Consider the following 14,277-nt stretch of genomic DNA (forward strand, 5'->3'; position numbering starts at 1 on the left):
ACACACACACACACACACGTACACCATGACATACGTCTCTGCATAAAGCACATTCATCCTGGATATTCTGTCCTCCCATCAGCTTGCTTGTCTTTCTATCTCCCTTTGTCTCTTTGTCTTTCTCCCTTATTGCTTGTGACTGAGATTGGACAAAGTCAAGTGGCAAATGATGCACTTTAAGGCACCATCCTTAAAAAAGCATCACTTTCAGTGTGTGTTAACAAAACCTCTGTCAGAACTCTTCTGCATCATCTGGCTTATCTTGGCACAAATTCACACCAAGAAACAACGGTAAAAATGCCTGCTTGACCTGTCCCTTGAGCTTTCAGACTGTAGGATGGAGAGTGATGATTCAGGCTCCTACTAGTATTATTATACTTTTTTTTGGGACCTTCTTTTTGGGAACTTTTTAACATGGGCTGATTTTACCATCCCTAAAGTCTCTCAAGCCAGTAGACAACGTTTCCATCCCTTAACAGGCCTTTTCCACCTTAAGAATATATGAGACCGCATAAAAGAGTCAATTGGATTTTAAATTTAAACTAAAAATCTTTAACAGGATAGGACAGCTATACCACAATAGAAGCCACTAGATAGCAGAAAGGTAGCCTACTTTGCAACAACAGTTTGAGTTTCTCTGAGGTTTTTTTTGTTTGTACAATTGAATGCACCATTAGGTCGACAACGTGTATATGAAAGGACAACGAAGCCCCGTCGGAGCCGGAGCTCACGTGCTTTACCTTCGTTTTTTGTGTACATAGCTAACTCACTCACGTGGAAGGCAATGAGACGTTGCCACACCGCGGTGACTTCAGGGAAGCAGGAGGATTTCTCTCTCCGTCATCTCCAACGCCGGCAGTAGCCATGGTGATTGGAATAGTCAAGCTACAGGCTACCGGTAAGCTAACCTGCTAAACTAAGCTAAGCCTGTGTCTTACAGCTGCATGCTACTATCTGAGGGCTATTTCACAAAACCAAGGTATGGGATTAAGCCGGGATTTCCCAGTTATCCTGGCTCCATTTAGCCTTGACTCAGTTTCACAAAAGTAGAGGCACCTAAGTTACCATGGAGATTTATTATGTAGGCTACAGCTAGCCTGGTCCTGACCAGGCTAACATCCGAATCCGAATCAGAATCAGCTTTATTCGCCAGGTATGAGGACACATACCAGGAATTTTTCTTTGGAGCATCGTTGCTCACACTGTGCTTACACAAAACAACCAAAACGACAATATCCACACTAATATATACACAATATATATATAGCCTACTCTAAAGAAAAACAATATAGAGACATGAGTGAACGAAGAGTTCAATAAAAATTGTTTAAATGTGAAGCATAGTGCAAGGATACTGGGATAAATAGTATTATGTTATTATATTACAATATGAACAGTAGGCCTATAAACATTATAAACAGTTCTGAAATAGGAAATGAGAATGATGAATAAACAACAAATAATAAGTGAGATGTTAGAATGGTAATGATGAGTAAATAATAAATAATAAGGATCCAGGATTTATTAATGCTGGAGCCTTTTCTCTTCACTCAGAAGTGGTTTTACCTTCTTCTTTTTTACCTTGTCAGCCTGCATTAAAACAACAGGTGCATATTGCTGTTCAGTTAAGTAATGTTATTACTTAAAGTTGTGACCATTATTTTTATTAAATAATTTTTCATGTGACATTGTTACTGTTATATTGCTGTTTGAAAACATATTGTTGTTAGAAGTTTGATGAATATGTTACCAAAGTTGTTGAGATAAATAGAAAAGGCTGATCAAGTTGCAAATGTGTTTTTAAATGAAGTCTGTTACCAAAGGCAATTTATAAAGTGCTGTGTGTGTTTTTTACGGAAGCCGAGAACGGCCACGGATTTTTTTTCTTATTAATTCATTTAATAGTATTTTGTACGGGAGCCGTTCGTGGGAGCGTATTAGTTTGAATTGAAAACAAACACATCAGTAATTCATTCGTTATCCCGATAAAACTGTTAATTTTCGCAAATGATTAGTAGCCAAATCCTTGAATGGTATGATTATGACAGTTTCACAGCAGTGGTCAGTAAATGTTGAATATTTAGGCCGCTTACTTATTCAGCCAGTCCGCGATCATCTGCCACGCTTTCTCTCGCTGTTTCATTACAGCGCTTGCGTGTTGTTGTTGTTTTTTTCTTTTTTACAAATAATGTGTTTCACGTCATCATACTTCCACAAGAAGCGGCCCCTCCCTCTGTATAAAGTATGAACAATGCGTATTCACCATTTTAGCATCAATAAATCTATGATCGACCTCGAGGTCTGTTAAGGAAAGCCATGATCATGTATCCGGAATACTTCAGCCTGGATCAACCTAGTCGCTCCTCCTCAGCCTGGCTTGCCTTCATGAAACACACCAAGCAGCTAAAATGCACAGATTAGACTTAAGGTTAAAGCCTTGCTTTATTGGTTATCCTGGATTTATAAATTCTGCTTTTGTGAAACAGCGCTCTGGTAAATCAAGCTGTGTCTGTTGTTGTTTTCTTCGGATGTGCGCAAGTGGGATGTTGAGAGAGAAATACATACTGGGGGGAGTCGCTGATCCTGCACATGATTTCAGTAGTTGAACTCTGAGCTCATTTTGAGTATTTCTCAATTCATTATCGACATTGTGACACCCCTAGAGCTTGATATATGGTCCTGCGGAGGCTCCATGCAGGGCTTTAGTTGTAGCCTACATAAAGACGCCTGCACATGGTATTCTCAGCGCAGGTTTCATCCATGGTTTAATAAAGGGTGGCAAGGAAGCTATTTCCCGTTGCTAGGTAACAACATGCTGTTATCTCATTGGTTGAGCTTTCGAAAGGTCTTACTTTTGCGAACAGACAGGGGATCTTCTATGCTAATTTAGAGGTCCCAGCTAGACTCATCTTCAAAGCGGCCGGATGTATTATAAGGCCAACCGGGTTAGACTCAGTTTACTGGCTGTTGCTCTGCACTTGTGACCGATATCACAAGTCTGTAGGCTCGTACGAGATGAGTCAGGTCTGCGCAGAATCGATCACCGGTGATCGCCGCCCGTTGCATGCCGGTTAAATTTGTGTCCAACTTGTGCTGCGTGAAACATGTTATGTCTGTGTATTCTTGGCAGAGGCATTTGTCCACAATAAACAGTTTATTATCATTGGAATCGTTTCAGTGAACCAAAGTCGCCTACATCAGACATCAGTTGTCAGCAACATGTCACCAACTGGGAAACAAAATCTCTAGTTTTCTACCTCTGATTCCCACAGAAAGTGACATGAATGGTGACGTTTTAACTCGGAAAAATGTTTTTCCGATGTCCACGAACGCGGCATTGATCCCGACGTCATGCACATGTGGGCAACGATAATTTCACGAGATCAAGGTGGCAGCAGGTTTGAGACGCAGGCAGCGCAGTTGCTTTTCACTGACTGCAAGACCCAGGCGGACCCAGCGCATGCTGGGAAACACCTGCCTCTGATCTAACAGCTGATTGGTTCAGAATCAACTCAAAATGATGACGTTTTATCTGAATTAAAGGCTTATTCTGTACAAACCACATGTTGTGTGGCTGATAGTGACGTTTAGAAGTCAGAGCGTCTAAATCCGTTCAGTTCACAGATCATATACAGTCTGTTCAGCAACAGATCGCATGTAGAGCATTTTGACAGCTACTCTGTCTTAATAAAATCAACTGTAGACTGTTGTGGATCTGATATACGTGTCAGATAACATTTTATTACATCGGAATTGGACCTGGACAGGATGTATGTGTTGCTTTGACTTCCGTTTTCAGCCTGAAGGCTGCTGGAAACGGCTGGAAACTGTCCAACTTTACAGCGGCTTTTTGTCATTGAACCCGGCTGCTGCCGCTTGCTCTCATCCATTTTACAGGCGTGGTGCAGTTCATCTTGAACAAGCCTAATTTTTACTTCGACGAGAAGTCTCATCATATTTTAATCTCGCGAGAACGGACAAGATCTCATCACACCTCTAATAAAGACATGTGTATTGGCTGTGTATTGATTAACGTCACTTTGTGTTTGGGGAAACTGGAGCTCTGTAGAGTGACTGGTCTGAGAATGAAGCTGCTGCTTAGAGCGCTGGAAAAGAACAACGTGGATCTGGCCAAATATTGTCCAATCTCTCCCCTCCCTATCCTACTGATACTCACACATCCACACAAACACACACCACCCAGCGGCAGACGAGGGGGGCTCACCAATCGTGCTTTCATAAGCTGCCAAAGCGGCTTCATTGGCTTTAAATGGAGCCTCATTACCACTGTGCTTCAGAGCTCAACAATGGCATTTTCCAGCATGGGGTCTCTGTGTTTAGGTCTGTTTCCCAAATCTTCTCTTTTTCCTAATGTTTTACTTTTCGCCACATTGACGACTTTCCATTCAAATGATCTGTATGACTTATTTCCGCTTTTTTATTTCTTTTCTCCCCCCATTTTGTTCCCCTAAGAGACAGCCAAAGCATGTGTGAATATCTGAGCGTATCTGTGAATACTCATGTATGCTTGTCTGTGAGTGTGCGTGGGTCACCAAGTACTAACCCCCACTTAAAACCGCAAAAAATGTGGCGAGAAATCTGTGTGGACCAAGATCATAAATATTCAGTGCTGAAGGTCTGATCTCTCTCTCTCTTTCTCTGCTGCATTTCTTTTCTCTGAGTGAAACCAGCTGTCGACCGAAGAGACACCACTCCCTCTGGAACTGACAACATGCGTGACAATGACCACACCTCCGCTCGCACATCTGTCATCCTTCAATCGCTCTATCTTTCCATTTTCCCATTTAAACATAAAAAAAGCACATTTAATTCCTTCAAAAGGAATTGTCTTTTTCTCACTCTCCAACCTATCCAATTTTCTATCCCACAAATGGGCCAATCACATCCATGATACTCGTGGACAATTTTCCGGACACAAATGCACAGTGGCGACTATTGTAGGGGACTGCTGTCGCACAAAACTGGGATTCAGTGTTCCTTTGTTGGTCTTTTTTTATTGGAGAAACAAACTTTATTGGGCCAGTGAGTGATTGAAAATGAGTGAGGAATAGGGGGTAATTTAAAACCAGTGTGGTCCTTGATAGGAGCATTGTGCAGCACAAGCCTGCTCCTAATCCGCCCCTCAGCTTTGTGTTTGATTGGGTACTGTTGAAAATGGGGATGAGTCTGCCTCTTCAAAGCCTGTAACAGAAGATGTGTGTGTGTGTGTGTGTGTGTGTGTGGGTGTGTGTGTGTGTGTGTTGTGGTGTGTTGTGTACGTGCGTGTGTGGTGTGTGTGTGTGTGTCCGCGTGTAGCGCGTGTGTGTGTGTGTGTGTGTGTGTGGCCCATGTATTAAGGTGATCACAAAAAGGGGATTGTGTGCAGATGGACAAATAGAAATTACACTGATACATTTTGCATAAGCCCTTTGTGGGTCGTCTCACTTATTACGGCACATTTCAATTGCTCGGCTTCAAGAATTACAATCCTGGCTTTAGGGCTGAGTAATTATTAAACTTTCACTTCAATGTGAGCACAAACACTTTTAATGACAGCGTTTGAGTCCCACATTTTACAGGAGAAATGTATTCTGAATTAATAGATTTCTGAGAGCATTATTCATTCATATTTTACAAGTGATGACAGACTGATTGGTGAAAATGTGCCATTTGAGGAGTGTCCATGTTGAATTGGTTTTGAGTCCCATCAGTCATCTCAGCCAAACATTTGATTAAACATGCATAATTCTGAGGTGAACTAGGGGGCCAAGCTCTGTTTAAAATAAATCTGACTAATTTTTTGAAATTCACATTTTTCTCTATAAATGGACAGGGAGAACAAGTTTTGTTGCAGAGTCCTATAGAGCCAGAACGGAATAGTGTTGCTAAGATGTGTTGCTAAGAAGTAGTTTCTTAAAAAAAATAATATATATATATATATATATATATATATATATATATATATATATATATAAGACCCAGGTTCAATAGTTTTCCAAATTAGCTCTACATCTTCCCATGCTCCAGAGTCTTCAACTTCTAGCTAATAAAAAAACTAGATTTAGTAAGAATGCCCCTCTTTCCTCTAGGCTCAGGCCCTCTTTCAGCTCTACTCTCCAGGCCATACTGTATTGTACTGGGCCGATCCACTTCAGGCCCCATCTGTTGGCATTTAGCACCAGCTTCCCCGCCTCTGCACTGATCTCCGGTCTACATTAACTGCCCTAATTTGTCTGCCAAAGCCCACTCTGATTGCTACCATGTGATGTTATGTGAAAGGTGAGGGATGCCTACTTATCTGTGAAGACGGACAGAGAGAGAAAGAGAGAGCAGGGGGAGGGTTTGAAACAAGAAAGGGCAAGCAGGGTTGAATAAAGGTTGAGAGAGGAAAAGAAAGTGATTAAAGAACAACATGAAGAAAAGAGACCGCATGACAGGATGGTGATGAGATGGTTAGCGGTTGAAAGGGCTCATGAAATGTGTAAAAAGTGATCTATGTGGTTTTGATGGTTTTGTAAAGACAGGGCCCTTTTCCTCCAGAGATAACTATGACAGTGATGAGTCCAGACTGAGATGCCATCAAGCTCCACAGTCCACCAGGACTTTTGCAGTCAAGCTTCAATGTCACCGTCCCTTTTTTCCTCTTGGAAGATTCTATTCAGAGACTTTTTCTTTTCCTCTGTGTCCACTTCTTAAAAAAATGGACCTGGAGGCCTTTCTATGCCAGTGGGAGTTGTGGTCTTTAAGTTAGTGACATTCAGACAAGTGGAGATCTGGGCTGAGAAGAGCCTCAGGGCACATCTTTTTGTCATGGAGCAGTCATGTCTTGTAAACTAAACTAACTAAGAATAAATACAGGATACTGTTTTCCATCACCTCTACTTGGTTTTGACATAGGATCAATTCCAGCGTATACTCAACAAACTAATTTGTGCGATCTGCGTCTTAAAAGATGAGGTGTTTATTCGTGTTTTGAATGACCACTGATGTTTACCATGTTCACCATCTGAATTTGGGGTGTTAGCATGGTAACATTTGCTGTCAAAAAGCACAGCTGAGGCCGATGGGAATAGTTTGGCGAATATTTGGACACAAACCAAAGCACAACATATTAACCTGATGATGGCGCATCAGAAAAGTGTAGGAATGGGTTTCAGACGCTGTTCCAGGATCCAACAAGCACTTTATTTGGAACTTTATGGTGCTTTAATTATTATCATTCATCCATCCATCCATCTTCGTCCGCTTATAGCAGCTCCAGCAGGGGACCCCAAACTTCCCTGGAAACTGAAAAATGACATCAAAGAAAGGCTCTTTTATCGTTTTATAGAGGCTCCTGGATCATTATTCTTCCACCTTGTCTAAATCGGACATGGATATTTGCACTTAACCCTTGTGTTGTCTTTCCGTCAAAAGTTTTGGTGCCATTTTTTAACATTATTGATCATCATCATTATTGCTTTTTTCCCACATTTGTCACTTTTTCAATGTTTTTGGTGTTTTTAACAAAGTTTTTTTGATATCTTTAAAGTTGACATTTTCAGCGCTTATTTCGACGGCCCATTTTTTGTGAGAAAATAATTAACTGAAAATGGGTCAATTTGACCCGAGGACAACATGAGGGTTAAATATGTTGATAAAAAATGAAATAGTCAGAGAGGAAAGGACTTGATCGATGGTGCTTTGTCTATTGCTTTTTGACGGTCTTTACTCGAGCTGCACAAGTAATCAAATTTTAATCACGATCAAGATTTTGGCTTCCCACGATCAAATTTGTGTAATCGAGCGATATTTTAAATGCGTATTCTGTTCGTAGAAGGCTCTGCCAATCTACCACTGTATACCATTGTCTGATCATGTGTCAGTGTCTGATCATATGTCATCAAGTCAGAGTTGTTCCCTGCACCGTGCAACTTAGTTTCTAGATGTAGACAGTCACAGAGGATAGAGTAACGGGAGGAAAATTCCACAACAAATAGCACTCATTCATCGGTCACAAGGTTTACCAGTTTACCAGTAAACGCAACATTTTGTCCCATCTGTGTTATTTTTCAAACAACAGCAGTGACCAGTGCTAGTTAGAGTCTGTTAGCTGATAGGGCTCTAGGGTGCTAGATAGTGTCTGTTAGCTCACAGGGTTCTAGGGTGCTAGTTAGTGTCTGTTGGCTCACAGGGTTCTAGGGTACTAGTTAGTGTCTGTTAGCTCACAGGGTTCTAGGGTGCTAGTTAGTGTCTGTTGGCTCACAAGGTTCTAGGGTGCTAGTTAGTGTCTGTTAGCTCACAGGGTTCTAGGGTGCAAGTAACATTTTTTCTTAGGTCACACCGGTGCACCTAATGTCCTTGCATCTGGTGCCTCTCCACAGATGAAGCAATGTTGTTTATATGGATATGGTTTAAATTTGATTTACATGACCCCTTTCTTCTGTAAAGCTGTGCCTGTCTATGGGACTCTCCTCTTACTCTCCGCGCAGCCCCGCCCCTATTCACTCACACAAGGCTCCCGGCAAAACGGATAAACACAGCGGCGACAGCGCCGGTCCACACATTTGTTTGCATTTTTAATTGTTATTTACACAGCTGTGTATTGTTATCCATGAAAGGCAAACCTGTATTTGTACCAGTGTTTCCGCTGATAACTCTGCTATTGTGGCGGCCATAGCAAAAAACACTGAAGAAGTCATTGAATGCAACTAACTTCAGTCCAGTTCATGTGTCAGCCAAACCAATGCTAAACTGCTGGATCTGACAAAATGAATGCCCTGTGACTCCAGAGCAGTAACACAGAAGTAGTATTAATCCATCCCAAATAATTCATTGAGCAATGTTTATTTAGAGTAGGGCTCCCCCATAACGATTTTAATAATCGATTAATCTGTTGATTATTTTTTAATTAATTAATGAAGCATTACTTTCCAACCCTTAATTCAATAACAGAACTGACAGTGCAAACTCACAATGCAAAAAAATCATCAGAAAGTGCACAAACAGGTAGCTCCGGAGCTGTTCTAACCGAGCAGTCTAATGTGTGCAGAGACAGAGGTAAGTGTGCAGCACAGGTCTGTGTTGTTTTACTGGAGCAGCCTGGTTTCGGTGGCGATTTAAGAGTGAACGACGGTGAGTGACGCCACTGCTGGCGTGGCACTGACTGGCTGAGTTCTTCCTGAGTCATGCTGTTAGTTTGATATCCAGCTGAGTTATCTATTAGCAGAGCACACATTGAAAATGTCAATAGATAGGTAATCATGTTCATTTAATTGTGGGAAGCTAAAATCGTGATTGCAATTAATATCTGATTAATTGTGCAGCCCTACTGGGTTCACATGTCCTGTCACCTCTCTACATGTTTCCACAAAATGGTTTGCCTCCACTTTAAATCACTTTTGGTACCAGGTGCTTTTTTCTATTTTGTTGAGCACTGTGTATTGTGCCTCTTCAGTGTAGGCGGGATTCTCAGCTGATTGCCATAGCCAGCTAGCTCTGACGAGTGTGAGTAGTAAAATATCGCTAACCGATATGGGTGATATGAGTGCTTGGCAAGCTTTCAAACAACATGCTCTTAATTCATGTTAACGAATATATATTATTTAACGTTTAACCTATATGTGTAGGTTGTGTATGAGCTACAATTTGCAAAAGCTATTGCTAACAATATTAGCTGTGATACAACTTACAACTAACTACTACTCCGGCACATAGTTGTTACTATAATGACATTTCAGTTTCACTTGAGTTAGCTATTTAGAGGTAGGGCCTACCTACCTACCTGGTAGACTACTTGGTGACTTGTCATTAAATGAAATGAAACCACTCAATAGAGTGCAGACTTATTAAACTATTTATCAGAAACTTGTGCCAGCTGCATTAGGTTGCCAGCCTGTCCGTAATGACTATCTCTGGCCGGCTGGCTCAGCGAGCAAATTGATTACAAAACTGCCGATCCTACTCCCTAGCCATTCAGGCCTACAGTAGATTGCTTGCCTATTTCTCATTAAACGCAAATTTTTTTCTGCCATATTATACCAGTGAATCATTTATGTGTGGGGTGATTCTGAAATGTCATTGTTTAACATAATAAAAATACTTTGGAATTGAGGACTAACAGTAAGTAGTTCACAAAATCTGTCAAATTGTTCTGCTTTGGTCCTTGTAGGGAGAGTGGAAAGGAAAGACAGGTGGAAGACTGGACAGGAAGACGAGTGAAATAGATAAGAGCAAGAAAGGGCAGTGAGAAGAGTGAAAAACTAAGGGAGAGAAGAGTGAAGAGACAAAAGAAAAAGAATACAAGTGAACAGAGGAGGACAAGGAAAAGTTAAAAGTGCAAACAGTGAGGAAACCTAGAAAGACAAGACGCAATAATGGCTCTCTCCAAGAAAAGAAAATGTCAGGTTAATGACAATATATTGAAAAAATCTCCATTTATACGGCCAGGTCATGATGAGGCAATAGCTTTCTGTATGCTCTGTAATTTACTGTGGGTAGTGGAGGAAGAACGTCTGTGGTAGAACACCAACAGACAAAAAAGCATAAAGCTGCCATTATTACCCGTGCAGGGGTACCTACATTAACAACTTTCTTCAAGAGGGTAGAGCCCTCTTATCATTCCATCAGACACAATCACAGTTTCAGATCAATTAACTGCACAGCAGCAGCGAACCGTGTTTTCACTTCTGAGCAGAAAATGTCCCCGGATTTTGTCTCAGACATCTGGTCACCTTAAAATACAAGCGGGACAATTGCCCTACTTAATAATTTCAAAGATTGTTGTTCCCATCAGTCACTTAGACACAAAAACATGGGAAATTAGGGTCCATGTTGAAAAAACGGTATTTTGAGAGAGGACATTTTGTAGGGGAATGCTTCCTAAGGGAGCAGAGGGGCACCCTTCCTCCCTCCCCGTCCACTAGAGGAAGTTCTGGACAACCAGGACCTTGTGTCGGCCAGGGAAAGCAGGAATCAGGCTCTTGGTTCAACAACATAGGCACCTGTGAAAATATGGGCAGCACACCAGGTATCAAACCAAATAAACTCACCTTGGCGTAGAGTGAGGGCACGCTCTGATGACAGATGCCACTCGGCAGCCACGCCCGCAAACCTATAAAACACCTCGCTAGCGTGATGGTAGGGCTAAGGACTAGATCTGGTTTTCATGGCATAGAGGCTTCATTTGTGTAACAGTGTCTGTATTCAGATTCTAGTAAAAGCACAGATGCCAAAAAAACTCTTAAACTGTATGTAGTGTTCTGGACTGCTTAAAAAGGCATACAGAGAAATGGCTACACAGTAATAACAACCATAGTAATTGCAAAACACCAAAATGCGCATACAATGAGTGATTGAGGCTGCAATCAGTCATTTTTAATAAAAGCAAATTCCTATAAGTGTGTGTCACATTTCAGTGGCTAGCCGGGCTGTGCAGAACCCAAGCCTTGACATGGTGCTGTAAAACCAGAGGAAACCACACTTCCTGTCCTCTACTCCTGTTTCTCGAGCGTAGTGGCTGAAGCCAAGCTACGGCCACGGCAACACAAGTAGTGGCTGCTTGTAGTAGAGCAAGGCCACAAAATAAGAAAGCCATCACAATTTACTTTGGCACCCTAGAATCAGGCCAGCATGACCAACGCCGACCAAGATCGCCAGGCGCTCAAAAAAATACACGCGACATGCTAGACGGGTATCCAGACACAGGCGAGAACCATCCTGGCATCATCCATGGCTGTTTCCTCTTCTTCCTGACAGGCATAATGAAAGAGTCATGCTTGGCAGAATGTTGACGAGCTTTGGAGTGGCACAGCGTGTTGGTAAATTGTTACTTTTGAGCACTCATTGCAGGAGAAGAAAAGGTACCTCATTGTGCAAACAGTGGCTGGAAAAACAATCCGTACCAGCGCAATAGGCCAGAAACTCATAACCACTGGCTGAATAACCAAACCTAAAACTTTTCCTATTTTTAATACAGTAGCCTTGCATCCGGGAAGGCCGACTGCATTGCGTTACACAAATTGTTCCCATCATAATGTTCTGTGAACCTGTTAAAATCACTCTAAATATGGTCAATGGTTATGTTTACCTCATGGTTTCCACTGTGTAAAGGAAGTCCTATTCGGATCATTTTGGCACTGCTAATGAATTTTTCTTGATGAAGTTCAGTTTGGAATGTGAAACCTACAGTCGGCCTCACTAAAGCAAATTATAAGTGACATGAAGATGGAATGTTTGCTTTGAAGTCACTGGCCAAAGGACCAGCAAAGATGTGAAAAAAAGATGTAATGCAGGTGTCCAAACCTTACCACACAATACAAGAGCAATGCTATTCTGAGATATGGGAGTCAGTAAGGAGCAATAGAGAGGATCTTTGAGTAGTGCTCCACCTGAATGTGCACCTGTCCTAGCTATCCCAGAAACCCGAGACAGATTGGGGGGCAGGGAAAGCTCCATCGAAGTGATTGTGACAGAGCCAGATGTGCTACATGGTGGGTTTTTTCAGAATTTCAACAGACTTTGCCGTGCTTTATGTCTGCTAAAGGAGACCTCTTATAAGCAATAGGACATCAGTATTCCATTATTGTCTTAAAATGAAGATGCTTCTTTTAATTCTTAATAATCCTTCTTTCTCCTTGAAGCCGCATGCACTCTCACACGACCTTTAGGTTCTCCACATATTTCCTATAATGCCTCAAGCTTTGAAAAGTCAACAATGCTGTTCATATATGAAGGCTTGTGTGTTTACATAGCCCACTGACACAAGCAGGCCATTTTGCAGAGAGATGAAACAGCTTTGCGCATAGTCATAAACACAGCCGACCTGAACGCAGCATCATGAAGAAGCATTTAACTCCTGAATCCAGCTATATCCCCTCTGCTGCAACCCAAAAAAAACTACAAATGACAGTTATCTTTGGGGGTCCAAGTTCAGAGGCAGTTGGGGCTATGTGTTCCAGGGTGCTATGACAAAGTTATGATTATTATTTCAAGGCTGAGGTGAGGAGAGGGTTATTGGGAGAAAAGGGAGTGGGGCGGCCATACCACACAAAAAGCATACATAATAACAACCAGGTGAGAGGGCTTCGTAAGCTCACTGGAATGCAGAAGACTCCTGAAGCCGTCTGATAGCAAAAATTAAAACTAGGATTAAAAATGGAATTGAACTGAAGAAAAGGAAGTAAATAGTTTGTTCATGTCTTTCTTGTCAAAAACACCATACTTGACCTTTACAAATGACCAATTATATTATTATTAGTATTATATATTGTAATTGTAATAGAGTTAAGGACAGACGGGACAAGCCAAACTTGGTTTCATAATACATAATCTGTTTGATTCACGCCAGAAATGCCATAGGCCTCAGCAGTTCTTGCCTGTTCTACTCTCTAACCAGAACTCCTCTTCATTCCTTATTTATCTTTCAACAAATCTACCTACTCAGTCAGTCAGTTAAGGGCGACATACAGTGGGAGTCAATTACAAGTCACCTTTTGAAAAGTCCCCAAAGACCTGTTGGTTTGTGGTGTGAACAGCGGTATCGCATTACACATCTAAAGTGAGCTGCAATAGGCTGACGGCCATTAGAAGGTGTTGAGCTACAACATGGCTAACACCAGCCCTACAATAACCACTGTGGTTAGGACTTTTCAGCGGTGGTTAGCCCGGCCTACTGTGGAGTTTGATCGACTCAAGCGTTGTGGAGTGAATTAATGTTGACTTGTAGCCATTAGCGTTTTACCTTTTAGAAATATATGGAACCTGAATTGTGGGTAGATAATTCGAAGCAGATTTGTGACATCTGTCATCTGAAAAAAATTCTCTCTGACAGGCATGTTTGTTTTGCTGTGAGACTTAGCCAAAACAAGAGTTTAGTAGGCTTAGAGAAGGTGAAAATGTGTTTAAGAATTTCACAATCTCAGTCTTTAAGGAAAAACACACGTTCAGGGTGTAAAGTAGTTCAATACTGAGGAAAAAAATCATCTGAATTCCTTTTTAATGGCATGAATTATTATGACTTCTGCTAGCACAGTACCCCAAAAGAATGGGCCACTCAAGTACTCCCTGCTTTAATGTTAAACTTTGTTATGACACCTTCCTGTCTTTTATTGGTGAACACTTGTGATTCCCTAAAAACAAAAGATGAGCTGTATAAACACATGCCATTATCCAGGTAACTATCTCTATATTTCTCAGTGTAATACATGCATCTTTTCATTTTTCCCTTTTTTTTAACTGCCACCGTCTGGTTTTAATTAAGAGGCCATGTGGATACCCCCACCGCACAAACCCCCCTCC

The 14,277-nt window shown here is 41.5% G+C and overlaps 1 long non-coding RNA gene across 1 annotated transcript in view; it reads left to right on the forward strand.

Moving 5' to 3' along the window:
- Window positions 1–593: 593 nt before the first annotated feature.
- Window positions 594–14,277, forward strand: part of LOC116671693 (uncharacterized) — a 23,929-nt gene continuing 10,245 nt past the window's right edge. The window contains exon 1 of the long non-coding RNA XR_004327330.1: window positions 594–898. This is a non-coding gene — a long non-coding RNA (uncharacterized LOC116671693). The remainder of the gene's footprint in view (window positions 899–14,277) is intronic.

Source organism: Etheostoma spectabile, chromosome 21 (genome assembly GCF_008692095.1).
Source record: "Etheostoma spectabile isolate EspeVRDwgs_2016 chromosome 21, UIUC_Espe_1.0, whole genome shotgun sequence".
Lineage (NCBI taxonomy): Eukaryota > Metazoa > Chordata > Actinopteri > Perciformes > Percidae > Etheostoma > Etheostoma spectabile.